We start from the raw sequence: 12,942 nt of genomic DNA on the forward strand, positions 1-12,942 counted from the left end.
TCATATCTTTTATGATATGTACTGTGGTTTAGTCGCTCAGTCGTGTCCAACTCTTGGGACCCCATGGACTGTAGCCCGCCAGGCTCCTCTGTCCATGGGATTCTCCAGGCAAGAATCCTGGAGGGGGTTGCCATTTCCTTCTCCAGTGATATGTTTTAAGATACGTTTGTGCTATGCTTCATATCTTTTATGACATGTTTCAGATATGTTCGTGTAAGATGCTGCATGTAGTTCCCTGGGCTTACAGTGAAGGCTTGTTGTTTCTCTGCTTATATATAGCAGTATCTGTTAAACTCCTAATCTATTCTCCTCCTTTCATCTTTGGCTACCATAAGTTTATTTTCTACCTCTGTGAGTCTGTGTCTGTTTTGTGAATAATTCCGTTGTATTATTTTTCAGATTATACACGCACGCGATATCGTATGATATTTGTCTGTCTGACTTGCTGCACTTCGTGTGGTGACGTGCAGGTCAGGCTCTCACGTTGCCACGAGTGGCAGTGTCTCATCCTTCTTTACGGCCGACTAGTACTCCGTGGTCTATGAACCACATCTTCTTATCCATTCCTCTGTCGACGGGCATTCGGCTTGTTCCCACGTCTTGGCTATTGTAAACAGTGCTTCTGTGAACATAGGACTGTGTGAATGTTTTTGAATTATAGTTTCGTCTGGATATACGCCCAGGAGTAAGCTGGCTGGGTCATATGGTAACCCTGTTTTTGGTTTTTAAGGAGCCCCAGTACTGTTTTCCACAGTAGCTTCACCCACTCACATCCCCGCCAACAGTGTAGGAGGGCTCCCTTTTCTCCACACCCTCTCCAACATTAAAATAACATTTTTAGATGCATAAAATAAAATTCATAGGCTTGCAAAGGAAGCTGTCTTTGTTGAAATACAGTTATCAAAATATTTAAAGAGCAAGCCCATAATCTGGTAACTTATGTGCTTTGCCACAAAGGTGTTAAATAACAATATTCAACAAGAAGACCCAGCGATGGGGCGACCACTGTCATTATCCCAGAGGCGGGACGAGCACAGGGGGTCTCAAGTCTCCTGTGACAGCCGCAGGGGACCCAGGGACGCTGGGCTTCTGTCCATCAGCAAGTCCCAGAGGCTGTGCCCACAGCCCTGAGGCCACCGTGTCCATTCACAGCGGAAGGAGAGACTCACTTTCAGTCAGGGGTTCAAGAAAATGAAGATGTAATTTTTCCAGTCAAAACTAACAGACCCCACCCACCCCGCAGATGTTGTGCACGGATCCAAGGGCAGAACCCCCAGCAGAGGGGGGTCTTCCTGGAACACGACTGGGTCACCTCACTCCCCTGCCACAGACCTTCCCACTGGGAGGTGCAGGGGGTGGATGAGAATGACCGACCCTGGCTTAGCAGCCAGCCCCGTCTGGTCCCTTCCGGAACCTTGTCCTGCCCGCTCTCCACATCCAGCCAGGCTAGACGTGCCCCTCGGGGGCACCTCCCCCAAACTCTTCCCGTCTGAGGGCTGCAGGGCTACTGCTCCTCTGCTGCGGGTAGGTCCCCTCAGCCCTCTCTAACCCTCCTTGTCCCACTCGAGATACAATGAAGACCTAACCCCCATACACAGGCAGGCGACCTGATTTGGAAACATGGTCCTTGCAAATGTGATCCGTTTAAGATGAGCTACAAAGCTTCAGGTACGCGAGACGCAGGAGTTCTGGGAACTGACAGCGCGGTGAGACTGGGTAACAGCACAGCATCGTATGAGTGAGCTTGCTGTGAGGATACATCTTAAATAGAGAGTTCTGGGACTTCCTCGAGCTCCGGTGGTTAAAACTCCACACTTCCAATACAGGGGGTGAAGATTCCATCGACCCCTCGTTGGGGTCACCTAAGCATAAAACAGAAGCAATAACTGTAACAAATTCAGTCAAGACTTTAAAAATGGTCCACATCACAAAAGCCTTTAAAACAAGAAGACTTCTCACCACACACGGGCTTCCCTCATAGCTCAGTTGGTAAAGAATCCGCCTGCAATGCAGGAGACCCCGGTTCGATTCCTGGGTCGGGAAGATCCACTGGAGAAGGGATAGGCTACCCACTCCAGTAGGCTTCCCTGGTGGCTCAGCTGGTAAAGAGTCTGCCCGCGATGTGGGAGACCTGGGTTCCCTCCCTGGGTTGGGAAGCTCCCCTGGAGAAGAGAAAAGCTACCCCCTCCAGTATTCTGGCCTGGAGAATTCCATGGACTGTATAGTCCACGTGGCTGCAGAGTCGGACACCACTGAGCCACTTTCACTTTCACTCACCACATGCGTGAGCACACACACACACACACACACACACTGGCAACCACACAAGGGGATGGATTGGTTAACTTGATTGTGGCATCTTTTCACAATGAATGCATATACCAAAACATCAAGCGGTGCAACTTTGATGTTTATAAATTTTATATGTCAAAAAACTCCTCTGAACACAACAAAGAATCGATGAGGTCATAGTGGACAAAGGGTGTCTCTAATCCAGTGACCGGAGTCCTTAAAGGAGAAGCAAGGAGGAGAGTTGGATACAGAAACTCAGAAAGAGCATGACCCTGTGAGGACAGAGGCAGGGGATGGGGTGATGTGGCCACAGGCCAAGGAAAACCGGGGGCCACCAGAGCCGGAAGAGGCGGGAAGAACCCTCCCCTCGAGCCCTGGAGGGAGACCAGCCCTGCGGCCACCTTGATCGTGGACCTCTGGTCTCCAGAACCAGGACAGAGGATGTTTCTGTTGCTTTGAGTCACATGGTTCAAGGTCATTTGTTACAGAAGCCACAAGAAACAGACCCAGGATGTAAACTCCAGCAGAGCCAGGGTGCTTTCTTGGTCACCTGGTCACACGCATGGCATGCACTCGGTGCTCAGTGTTCGGAAAGACTGACTGCATTCCCCGAGATGTCAGCCTCTGTCCAGGTTGGGGCGCACTTTCATCCCTGGCGGCACAGGCCCCCAGGCCTCATGCCTACCTCCACCTGGACTCAGGCTACCTCCCTGCTGGGTCTGCAGTCGGGGGCGGGGGGGGCTCGGACGCTCCCCACACCCCTGGGACCCCTTCCTGGGTCTCTGTCATCCTTCTGTCCCCAAACCTGGGTCACGCAGGGAGTGCTGGCGAGGAGCCAGGGAGCCAGCCTGCCTCCAGGGTGCAGGAAAGACAGACAGGGCCGGTGTGCTGGGAGGGGCTGAGGACAGAGCACGGCCCTGCGCCTGGAGCCCCGGCAGGGGTAGGCCAGACTCACGGCGGAGGCCCCGCAGTCTCCTTACGAGGGCCCTGAGGCTGCGTCTGACCTTGAGGGTGTGTCTGACTTTGGGCGTAGCTGGGCACCAAAGAAGGAAGGAAGGCAGACCTTCAGACAGAGCCTGGGCCAGGGAGGCTGGGCCCAGAACTCACCCCAAGGAAGTCCACCTCCCCCCTGGCCCCGAGGCCCTGACCACTTCAAGCAAACAACTCCCCAGACTTCCCGGTGGCCGCGTGCTCCAGAGGAGAGGGAGGGGGAAAGACAGGCTGCCAGCACGGGTGCAGTAAGAGCAGCTCGAGCTGCCCCTGGTTCTCCCGGAGCAAGGGCGAGGGGCTGGGCCGGGCCCACCCGGACAGGGGAGTTCCCACATGGCCACACCTGCAGAAACCACTTCCAGATCGTGAGCGGGAAGCGGGGTGGCCAGCTCAACCCGGGGTGTTGCCGTCTGAAACACGATTTCTGATGCCCACCCAAGTGGAGGAGGGTGTGAGAAGGAGGTGCCCAGATGCCCCGAGCCTGGACGAGGGGCCGAGGAAGCCGGTGTGCACGTCAGGAGACATCTCAGTGCGGTCTACTGACCGGGGTTGCTGTTCTTTAGTCGCTCAGTCGTGTCCGATTCTTTTGCGACCCCACAGACTGTAGCCCGTCAGGCTCCTGTGTCACGGGATTTCCCAGGTAACAATACTGGAGTGGGTTGTACTTCTTTCTCCAGGGATCTTCCCGACCCAGGGATTGAACCCGCATCTCTTGCGTCTCCTCGGTTGGCAGGCGGATTCTTTACCGCTGAGCCACCAGGGAAGCCACTGACCTGCGAGGAAAGCATTAAGCATGCCTGCTAATCTGGCCCAGCCCTCGTTCACGCTTTGTTATTATCAGCCTCCGGATTTACAGCCATCGTCGGCTTGAATTACCATCAACTGCTATATTTTTTCAGACGTTTTCTTTTCTTTTTCTTTCTATCCTTTTTTTTTTGACTGTGTGGATGTGTGTGCATGTGTGTGTGTGCGTGCGCATGCACACACGCGTACATTCATCAGTTTCAGCAAATGAGTTTTTAGGCTGGGAAGACTTCTAGTACCCTCTAGTGGTGAGAATGTGTGTGCAAGTGTGTGTGTGGTGTGTGTGTGGTGTGTATATGGTTGTGTGTGTGTGGTGTGTGTGGTTGTGTGTGTGTGGCTGTGTGTGTGGTTGTCTCATTGTGTGTGGTTGTGTGTGTGGTTAAGTATGTGTGGCTGTGTGTGTGTGTGTCTGTGTGGGTGTGGTGTGCATGTGGTTTTGATGTGGTTGTGTGTGTGGCTGTGTGGGTGTGGTGCATGTGTGGTTTGGGTGTGGTTGTGTGTGTAGTTGTGTGTGTATGTGGTGTGTGTGTGGTTGTGTGTGTGGTTGTGTGTGGTGTGTGTGTGGCTGTGTGTGTGTGTGGCTGTGTGGGTGTGGTGCGTGTGTGGTTTGGGTGTGGTTGTGTGTGTGGTGTGTGTGGTGTGTGTGTGTGTAGTTATGTGTGGTGTGTGTGTGTGGCTGCATGTGTGTGGTTGAGTGTGGTGTGGGTGTGGTGTGTGTGTGTGTGTGGCTGTGTGTGTGTATGTGTGTGTCTGTGTGTGTGTGTGGTTGAGTGTGTTGTGTGTGTGGTTGTGTGTGTGGTGTGTATGTGTGGTTGTGTGTGTGTGGTGTGTGTGTGGTTGTGTGTGTGGTTGTATGTGTGTGGTTGAGTGTGTATGGTGTGTGTGTGTGGTTGTGTGTATGTGTGGTGTGTGGTTGTGTGTGTGTGTGGTGTGTGTGTGGTTGTGTGTGTGTGTGGTGTGTATGTGTGTGTGTGGCTGTGTGTGTGTGTGTGGCTGTGTGTGTGTGTGTGGCTGTGTGTGTGGTTGAGTGTGGTGTGGATGTGGTTGTGTCTGTGTGGTTGAGTGTGTGTGGTTGAGTGTGTATGGCTGTGTGTGCACACGTCTGTGTGCATATGGTGGGGTATACGTGTGTGTGTGTCCATGTACACACACGCGCATCTGCTCATGCTGGGTGGGGGGTCAGGTTGGTGGTGGCGCACATGTGGGTGGAGACCCCGCCCCAGTCGGTGGCCCAGCACCCTCCAGGCTGGCTGCCACCTGGCCCCCAATGCCCCTCGCCCTCTTCAATGTCTCCCAAACAGGCAGCTGTCCTCTTGGCAAACCCAAGGACCATCCCCCAGGCTCGCTGTCAGGGCGCCACAAGTCTCCCTGGATCCGCAGGGAAGGGGCCTGACCTGGACAGCCCGGGCCACAGACCTCCCACGCGGCTCCTGGAGCGGGAACCAGGGGCCTCCCTCCTGGGCAGCAACGCAGAGCAGAAAGGGAGAGCTCATCCCCCTCCAGCCACCTGGGCCCACTGCGGCCTTGCACCGCCGGGGAGGCCCCCAGACCCTAAAACCCATCCCGACACATCCTGCACCCCCATCGCTGGCCCAGGGTGGCCTGTGTGAGAAGGAAGTGCTCTCCAGACGCCCCGGGCTTACTGACGCCCCGGGAGCAGGCTGGCCCTCAGGACCACGGGACTCGAGAGCTGTCTCCGTGTTCCCAGCTGTGCCCTGGGCACGGATCTGTGTGAAACACACCGCGTGTCTCGTACACGGTCTCCAACATACATGGTAACAACGTACATTCGTGCAACACGGAGGTAAACGGTCAACGGGGAACCTGGCTCTTTCTTGGGAGGCGGACGGGAAAGGACCAGGGCAGGGGTCACGGGGTTGGGGGGCCCCACCACCAGGGTCCATCTCTTTCATAAGACCCCCGGGAAAGACCTGCACAGGGAGCAGAGGCCTCCATGGAGCTGGGCAGGGTACCCGGCTCGGGGGCACCCGTCTCATGTGGCATCTCCCAGTGGCCTTCTGTGTGCTGAACTCTTCACGAGAAGACAGTGCAATGAAGTGGGCTATTAAGACCCCTCCGAGAGCTGCTGGGGGGTGGATGAAGCCCCCAGCCCAGGGCCGGGGTCTCACTCAATGCCCAGCTCACACCATCCCCACCCCTTACAGCCGACACCTCCCCCCCGGCCAGCCCTGACCCGGGCCGCACTCTCCTCCCCAGCCCCAGCAGAGCCAGCGTGGTCAGCGATCCTCGTGAGTGGGTTTGCTTGCTCTCGAGCTGTGAACGTTTTAGCAATACACACAACCACCAGACCCTCGCCTGAAAGAACTCAGCCACCCACTCAGACAATGGGGTGTTTTCAACACGCAACACATGTGATCTGAGAGGTATGGGCTTTTTTTTAATAATACAAAACATACTATAACATCATATATGTGGTGTATAGAAATAGCATCTATATACACTTATGCATACATTATATTTGTGAGCTACATGATAATACTACACGATGTGTTGGAGACACTTATTTTGTTGAGAAAACAGCGCTGGCTTCCCATAAGTCAGGACAATGCAAGACTTCCTTTTCTCATCAATTTGTGTATATCGGAAAAAAAATAAAGATGATTTAAAGAAAGATGCGAGGACTTCCTTGGTGGTCCAGTAGTTAAGAATCTGCCTTGGAATGCAGGGGACATAGGCTCGATCCCTGGTGGGAGAACTAAGATCCCACATGCCTTGGGGCAGCTAAGCCTGCATAACACTAGTGAGACTACACACTCTGGAGCCCAGCGAAAGACCTCACAAAACAAAATGAAGATCCCGCATGTAGCACTAAGAGCTGATGCAGCCAAATAAATAAATAGATAATTTTTTTTTTTTTTAAAGAAAGATGCAGCTGGGGTCAGGAGGGTGTGTCTGTGCTGATCAAGACCCTTTGTCCCCCGCCAGAGTCCACGTGGGGCTAACATTCCTGTGCCCACTTAGCAGGCCACCCTGGCCGGGGTCACCCAGAGGATGGGCATCTTTTTCTGTCTCTGAAGGAACCATCCAGGCACCAAAAATTGTGAAGGTGGAAGTTGATCTCTGGAAGAGAAAGGGATGGCGGACACTCAGCCTCTTTTCTGCCTGATGACTCAGGAACCACCTACCTTCTACCTTCCCCTCCAGTCCATGGGGCCTACAGGCCTGAGGACGCCACACCCGGTCCATGCCCAGGTGGCCCGGGCTGGTGCCAACTCTCTTGCTCTCTTGCTGTGTGCTCTCAAGGACCCGCCCCGGGCGGGGATAAGCCCTGCTCCCAGGATGCCCACGGGCCTTCACTCCTGTGTGATGCCCCTCTTCTCACTGGGTCCAAAAAAGACCCTCTTATCATCTAGGCCACAGGGGTGGGTGCTGGGGTCACTCGCCCTCCAGGCCCGGCCCCCCACCCCAGTGAGACCTGAGCAGCCTCTAGGGAGGTTCCGTGAGGAAACGGCCTCCACTGAGAGCCAGACACTTAGGAACACGACCTGCGGAGCCCCCGAGGCCCCTGGGGGGAGGAGCTCTCATCGCCTCCGGCTGAGGATGGGGGCTGGCGGCCGGCCTGCGCTCAGCGGGCTGTGATGACCCAGGACGGGAAGTGCAGGCTGGCCAGCCTCCCTGCACACGTGTGACCTGTGCACCCCACAGAGAGGCCAATGCCCCTCGGAACTCAGGTGCCCACGGGGCGGGCGCCCCACGCTCAGCAGGCCTTCCAAAATACTGCGTCAGCGTGGCAACCCGCAGCAGCAGTTGGAAAGTGTCATCTTTGGATACGCGGGACAGGTGAGTTGGAGACCCCCCAAAGAGCTCCCTGAATCTTGAACTCTCCTCTCCCCCCTGGTCTGAGCACCTCATGTGGCTTCCAGCACCCATGAAGGGCAGGAAAGGACCTGCTGGAGGTGGGCACCTGAGCTGGGCCGGTATGCCCAGATGGGAGGAAGCTCAAGGAGGTCCCACAACTTTCCAAAGCGCCCCAGGTGGCAGGTCAGATGCCACCACGGATGCCCATCATCCCCTCCTGGAGGATTTGGCTGCAGCCCACCACCCCTTATAAAGGAGCCCCCCCACCCTGGGGCTGAGCCCACTTCTGCCAGGCACACACACCCCCACCCCCATCAAGGGCTGGGATATAAATTAAAATTCAATTTCATTAAGCCAGTGAGTAATCAATCCCTGGCTCTGGCTAACAATGCCGGGCAGGGGGCCTCGCTTCCCCGGCGGCCATAATTCACCCGGCCTCCCCCGCTCTTGTTCGCAAACTGCTAGAGCTGCACTTTCTGCCCAAATTTATGGCGCTGGCAGCGTCTGGGCCTGAGTTACAGCTGCAGGTTTGATCGGGGACTGCATTATTCTGCATCTAATCCTCACGCCCTGACAGCCAGGGAACGGCCTGCTGCTCCCCCAGCACTGGGCATTGTTCTCCGGCCGGCCCAGAGCCGGGGGCGGCCCGGATGCTGGGCCCAGGTCCGAGCCACCCACGCCCAGGCAGAGACCTGAAATCAGAGAGCCTAACCCACGTGGGAGCAAACAGCTGCTGAACACTCACCCCTAGCGTCCTGTGAAGGAGGGCGGGGAATCCCATTTGTCAGATCAGCAAACCGAGGCACAGAGTTAAGTCACCTGCCCAGGAGATCTGGGCCTCACTCCTCAGCCACCGAAACACCCACCGCAGTGCACACTGCAGTGCACAGTGTCCATGGGTGCCCACTGCAGCCTTGCTTGTAAATGCCCCCCAGAAGAAGAATTCAGCAGGCCACAGAGCGCTAAGAGAACCCACGGAATGCCAGGCTCGTAAGTGACCAAGGCAGTCCTGTATGTCCAAGGTACACAGATGGCCAAGATGTACTGTCCCGTGGAAGACGCTGTGTGTGATATGTGGGCAAAGCACGCAGACGTCCACGTGTGCAGGCTTGCGTGCGCACAGGACACCCGGGCTGGAGATGCCCCTCGTCAGCAGGGCTCACCTCTGGGTTTAGGGACGGAGGAAGCAGGGCGGGGCTCGCCTCCTGCCAGGCACAAATCTGAGTGCTGCCATGAGCACATAACACTTCTGCAAGGTAAACACCATAAAGCTTTCCTCAAGATCCACATTCTTGTCCACAGAGCGTCTGGCTGCATCTGGAAGTTTGCACACCCCCATCTAGGCGTCAGGTGGTCATGCGGATCCACGGGAGGAGGGCTCAGCAATTCACGCCCCCCACAACACCCCACTGGAACCCCTGAGCACCTCCCACAAGGACGGGGGCACCCAGCCGGCCTCCCTGTCCTCTGACCACCCCGGCTGGCTTTGTGAGGGGGGGAACACCAATTCGGGGACTGCAGAGTCTCAGGGGGACGTGGGATCGGCCAGAGGCGGAAGCCCCACGCGGGGAGGAGGCAAGTGGGGCCCTGAGGGAGCACCTCCCAACCTCTCTCAGAGATGCTGGGAGCCCTTCATCACCGTTTCCGCTCCAGCTGCCCCGCCGGGCCTCCGCTCCCACCTACAGCCTCTGAGAAGTGGGCTGATGGCTCCCACCATGTCAGGGAGTTCTCAGAGCATTGCATGCCCAACTTTGGGGGTCCATAGCACGTGGTTCCTTTCCCATTTCCCGTTTTTCTGTTTGGAGAACCTGTATTTAACAAAAGCCTCTTTTGCATCCCTGAGTGCCACAATTTCCAGACAGGATCCCTGCCTCCGGGGACTCAGGGCTCAGAAAAGAAGCAGAACCAAGCAGGTGGAAGGTCATGCCAGGGCGAGCCCATGCCAGCCTGGGCAGAGGTCCAGCCATCAGTGTCCCGGCGCAGGAGTGCTCCGAGGAGGGTCTCGTGATGGGGGTGCCACGCACCGTCCCTCTCTCTCCATCGTGGCCTCCACCCGCCTGAGTCCAGGCCACCATCACTTCCGGCTAGACACAGCAGGGGTCTCCTGCCCACACCAGCTCCCTCCACCCCGCTTTCCTCTCTGACGTCTCCGGGGTCCTGTGTGTCCTTCGGAAGGAGGGGCAAACCTCATCCTCTCCCCAAGAGTGAAACCCCCGGTAGGGGTTGGGAATGCTCCTCGCTTGCTCACAGGGCTTCTTTGTGAGTTGAAATGTATTTTTCTCGTTCCTAATTAACTCCCTGCCACCCCGCTTGCAGGAAAGCCTGATTTATTCCAGCCTTTCTGTATGCAGGGGACGGGTCATTTAATCTCAGGCAGCGCGGACTCCGACACACCGTCTCCATGAAATGCAGATCCCTCATCCCGTTAGCATCCGCCAGCTCGCTTCCATCTTCCCAGTGTCCACAAGCCCAGCCGTCCCGGGCCGCCGCTGCTGTAAATCACACAGTCTCTCTTTTCTAATAGCACCCTCTGCCCTTCGGCACACCTGTCAGCGGGACTCTGAAAGCAACAGCTGGGTCCTCACGCCCGTGGGGGCCCCGGCGGCTAATCCCCTGGGAAGCCAGGTGTTCTCCCCAGTCTGGCCCCACAGCCACGCCCAGATCACCAGAAGGCACATACCTTCCGGAGCCCTCCGCCTGGGAGCACCAGCCGCCCAACTCCAGGGCTGGCCAGAGGCCGGAGGTGGCTTGGACCCTCAAACAAGGAGCAGCACGAGCAGTGTGGTGAGTTGGGAAGAGAAGGAAAAAAAAAGAATCCTAATTTGAAAGGTTCCCCAATTTCCGTAAGGTCACTGCTCCTCTCCAAGCTTGGCCTCGGCCAAGCACCATGCTGCTGATGAGGGCAAAGTTGAGAAGAGACACCCACTGAGTCTCAAAGACTGGTCCAAGCTAGCTCCAATGGGTGGGAGGTGGTGGGGGTACGGTTTTGAGGAATGTTCCAAAAGGCTCACAAAGGTCCACCACCAAGACTGAACCCCAAAGCCCACAGCTGTGAGCCCCTCAGCTGTGAGTTGAATTGTGTCCCCCAAAAGATAGGCTGACATCCTAATATTTGGAGCCTGTGCTTGTGACCTTATTTGGAAATAAGGTGTTTGCAGATGGTAATTAGTTGAGATGAGGTCACTCAGGCGTAGGGAGGGCTTGAATCCAATGACCAGCATCTTCATAGGAGGGAGACGGGGCACACAGAGAGGAAAACACCACGTAAAAACACATTCAACGGCTCATCCAATCCAATGAGCTGCATCTTTACAAGAGAGAAACTGGGGCACAGGGAGAAGGCAAGCCATGTAAAGACACGGTCACTGGCCCAAGTGGGAAGAAGGGGACATTTGGGCTGGGTATGAAAGGTAAATACGGCCCTGACAGAAGAGGAGGGGATGGCAGGCTACATTTCCAGAGCAGGGACAAGCCCGGGAGTGCCAGTAACTTGCACAGCAAGTGTTTAGCTTGTTTCAGAAATTGTATGCAGGGCAGGATGGTCTTGACCAACGCATGCCGTTACCATAGCACCCAGAGCAGCATCTGGTGTTGCATGAACACCCTCCCCTGACTGCAAACAGATGGATGGGTTTCTTTTCTGGAAGAATGAGCCTCTGAGCTCTATTTCATGATGACAACCACCCAGGTGGTTTTTGACAAGTTGTAAGTTGGGTCCCCCAGACAAATTTTTTTTTTCCCAGAGGTGTTGAACTACATTCTTCACAGCCCAAAGGCCCGATACACTTTCTGGTGCCACTCAGCCACCCTCCAGAAGGTGAACCCAGACCAGGCCTGTGGACATGAGTCCCCACACCTGTGAAATGCAGATGCCGTGGGTCAGTGATGTTTCTTGGACTTGACTGGGCATAAGAATCACCAGGAAACCCTGAATAACGCCGATCTGGACTCTGTCTCCAGGATTCTGATTCCACCATGGGACCGAGATTGTGCATTTCTCCAAAGTGCCCAGGTGATGCTGGTTCTGCTACACCACAGATGGCGTTTGGAGTAGCTTAGGACTCCAGTCCTACCCCTGGTTCCTGCCTGGATGTTCTCCAAACCCCACCTGGAAGAGAAGGTTCTTAGACTTCATCAGCGGCTGTGCCACCACGCACTCCTGCCAGCAGGGGAGCCCCACAGCGCTGCCTCCTGGCATCACTCACACTGTTTCGCAGTTTCCACCCTAACAGGCGTGTGTCTCCTGGCGTCTCCATCTGCCGTTCACTAATGGTTAACGATGACGAGTGCCTTTTCAGGTCCTGACACGACATCCAAACGTTGGTTTTAGGAAAGTGTCTGTTCAAATCTTCCACCCACTTTTTATGAGGTTGTTTGTTTTCTTTTTCATGAGTGTTGAGAGCTTTTTGTATATTCTGGATACAAGTTCTTTGTCCGTTCAATGTTTGGCTGCAACCTCATTTCCTGAGGATGGTTTTTCTAGTAGTCATGTATGGATGTGAGAGTTGGATCATAAAGAAGGCTGAATGCCAAAGAATTGGTGCTTTTGAACTGTGGTGCTAGAGAAGACTCCTGAGAGTCCACTGGACTGCAAAAAGATCAAACCAGTCAATCCTAAAGGAAATCAATCCTGAATACTCATTGGAAGGACTGATGCTAAAGCTGAAGCTCCAATACTTTGGCCAACTGATGCAAAGAGCCGACTCACTGGAAAAGACCTGATGCTGGGAAAGGGTGAGGGCAAAAGAAGAGAGTGACAGAGGATGAGATGGTTGGATGGCACCACCAACTCAATGGACGTGAATTTGAGCAAACTCCAGGAGATGGTGAAGTACAGGGAGGCCTGGCATGCTGCAGTCCACGGGGTTGCAAAGAGTCAGACACAACTTAGCGACTGAACAACATCTTCAGACGAAGGCCCAGGACCCAAGGGTTTGTCTCTGGATACCTCAAAGTCACAGTCATTTATTTTAAAACAAATCTGCACTGGCGACCACTCAGTGTGTGGTCAGAGCACTGAGGCCGGGTCTGGGGAAA

This window comes from Bos taurus, chromosome 25 (assembly GCF_002263795.3).
Source record: "Bos taurus isolate L1 Dominette 01449 registration number 42190680 breed Hereford chromosome 25, ARS-UCD2.0, whole genome shotgun sequence".
Classification (NCBI taxonomy): Eukaryota; Metazoa; Chordata; class Mammalia; order Artiodactyla; family Bovidae; genus Bos; species Bos taurus.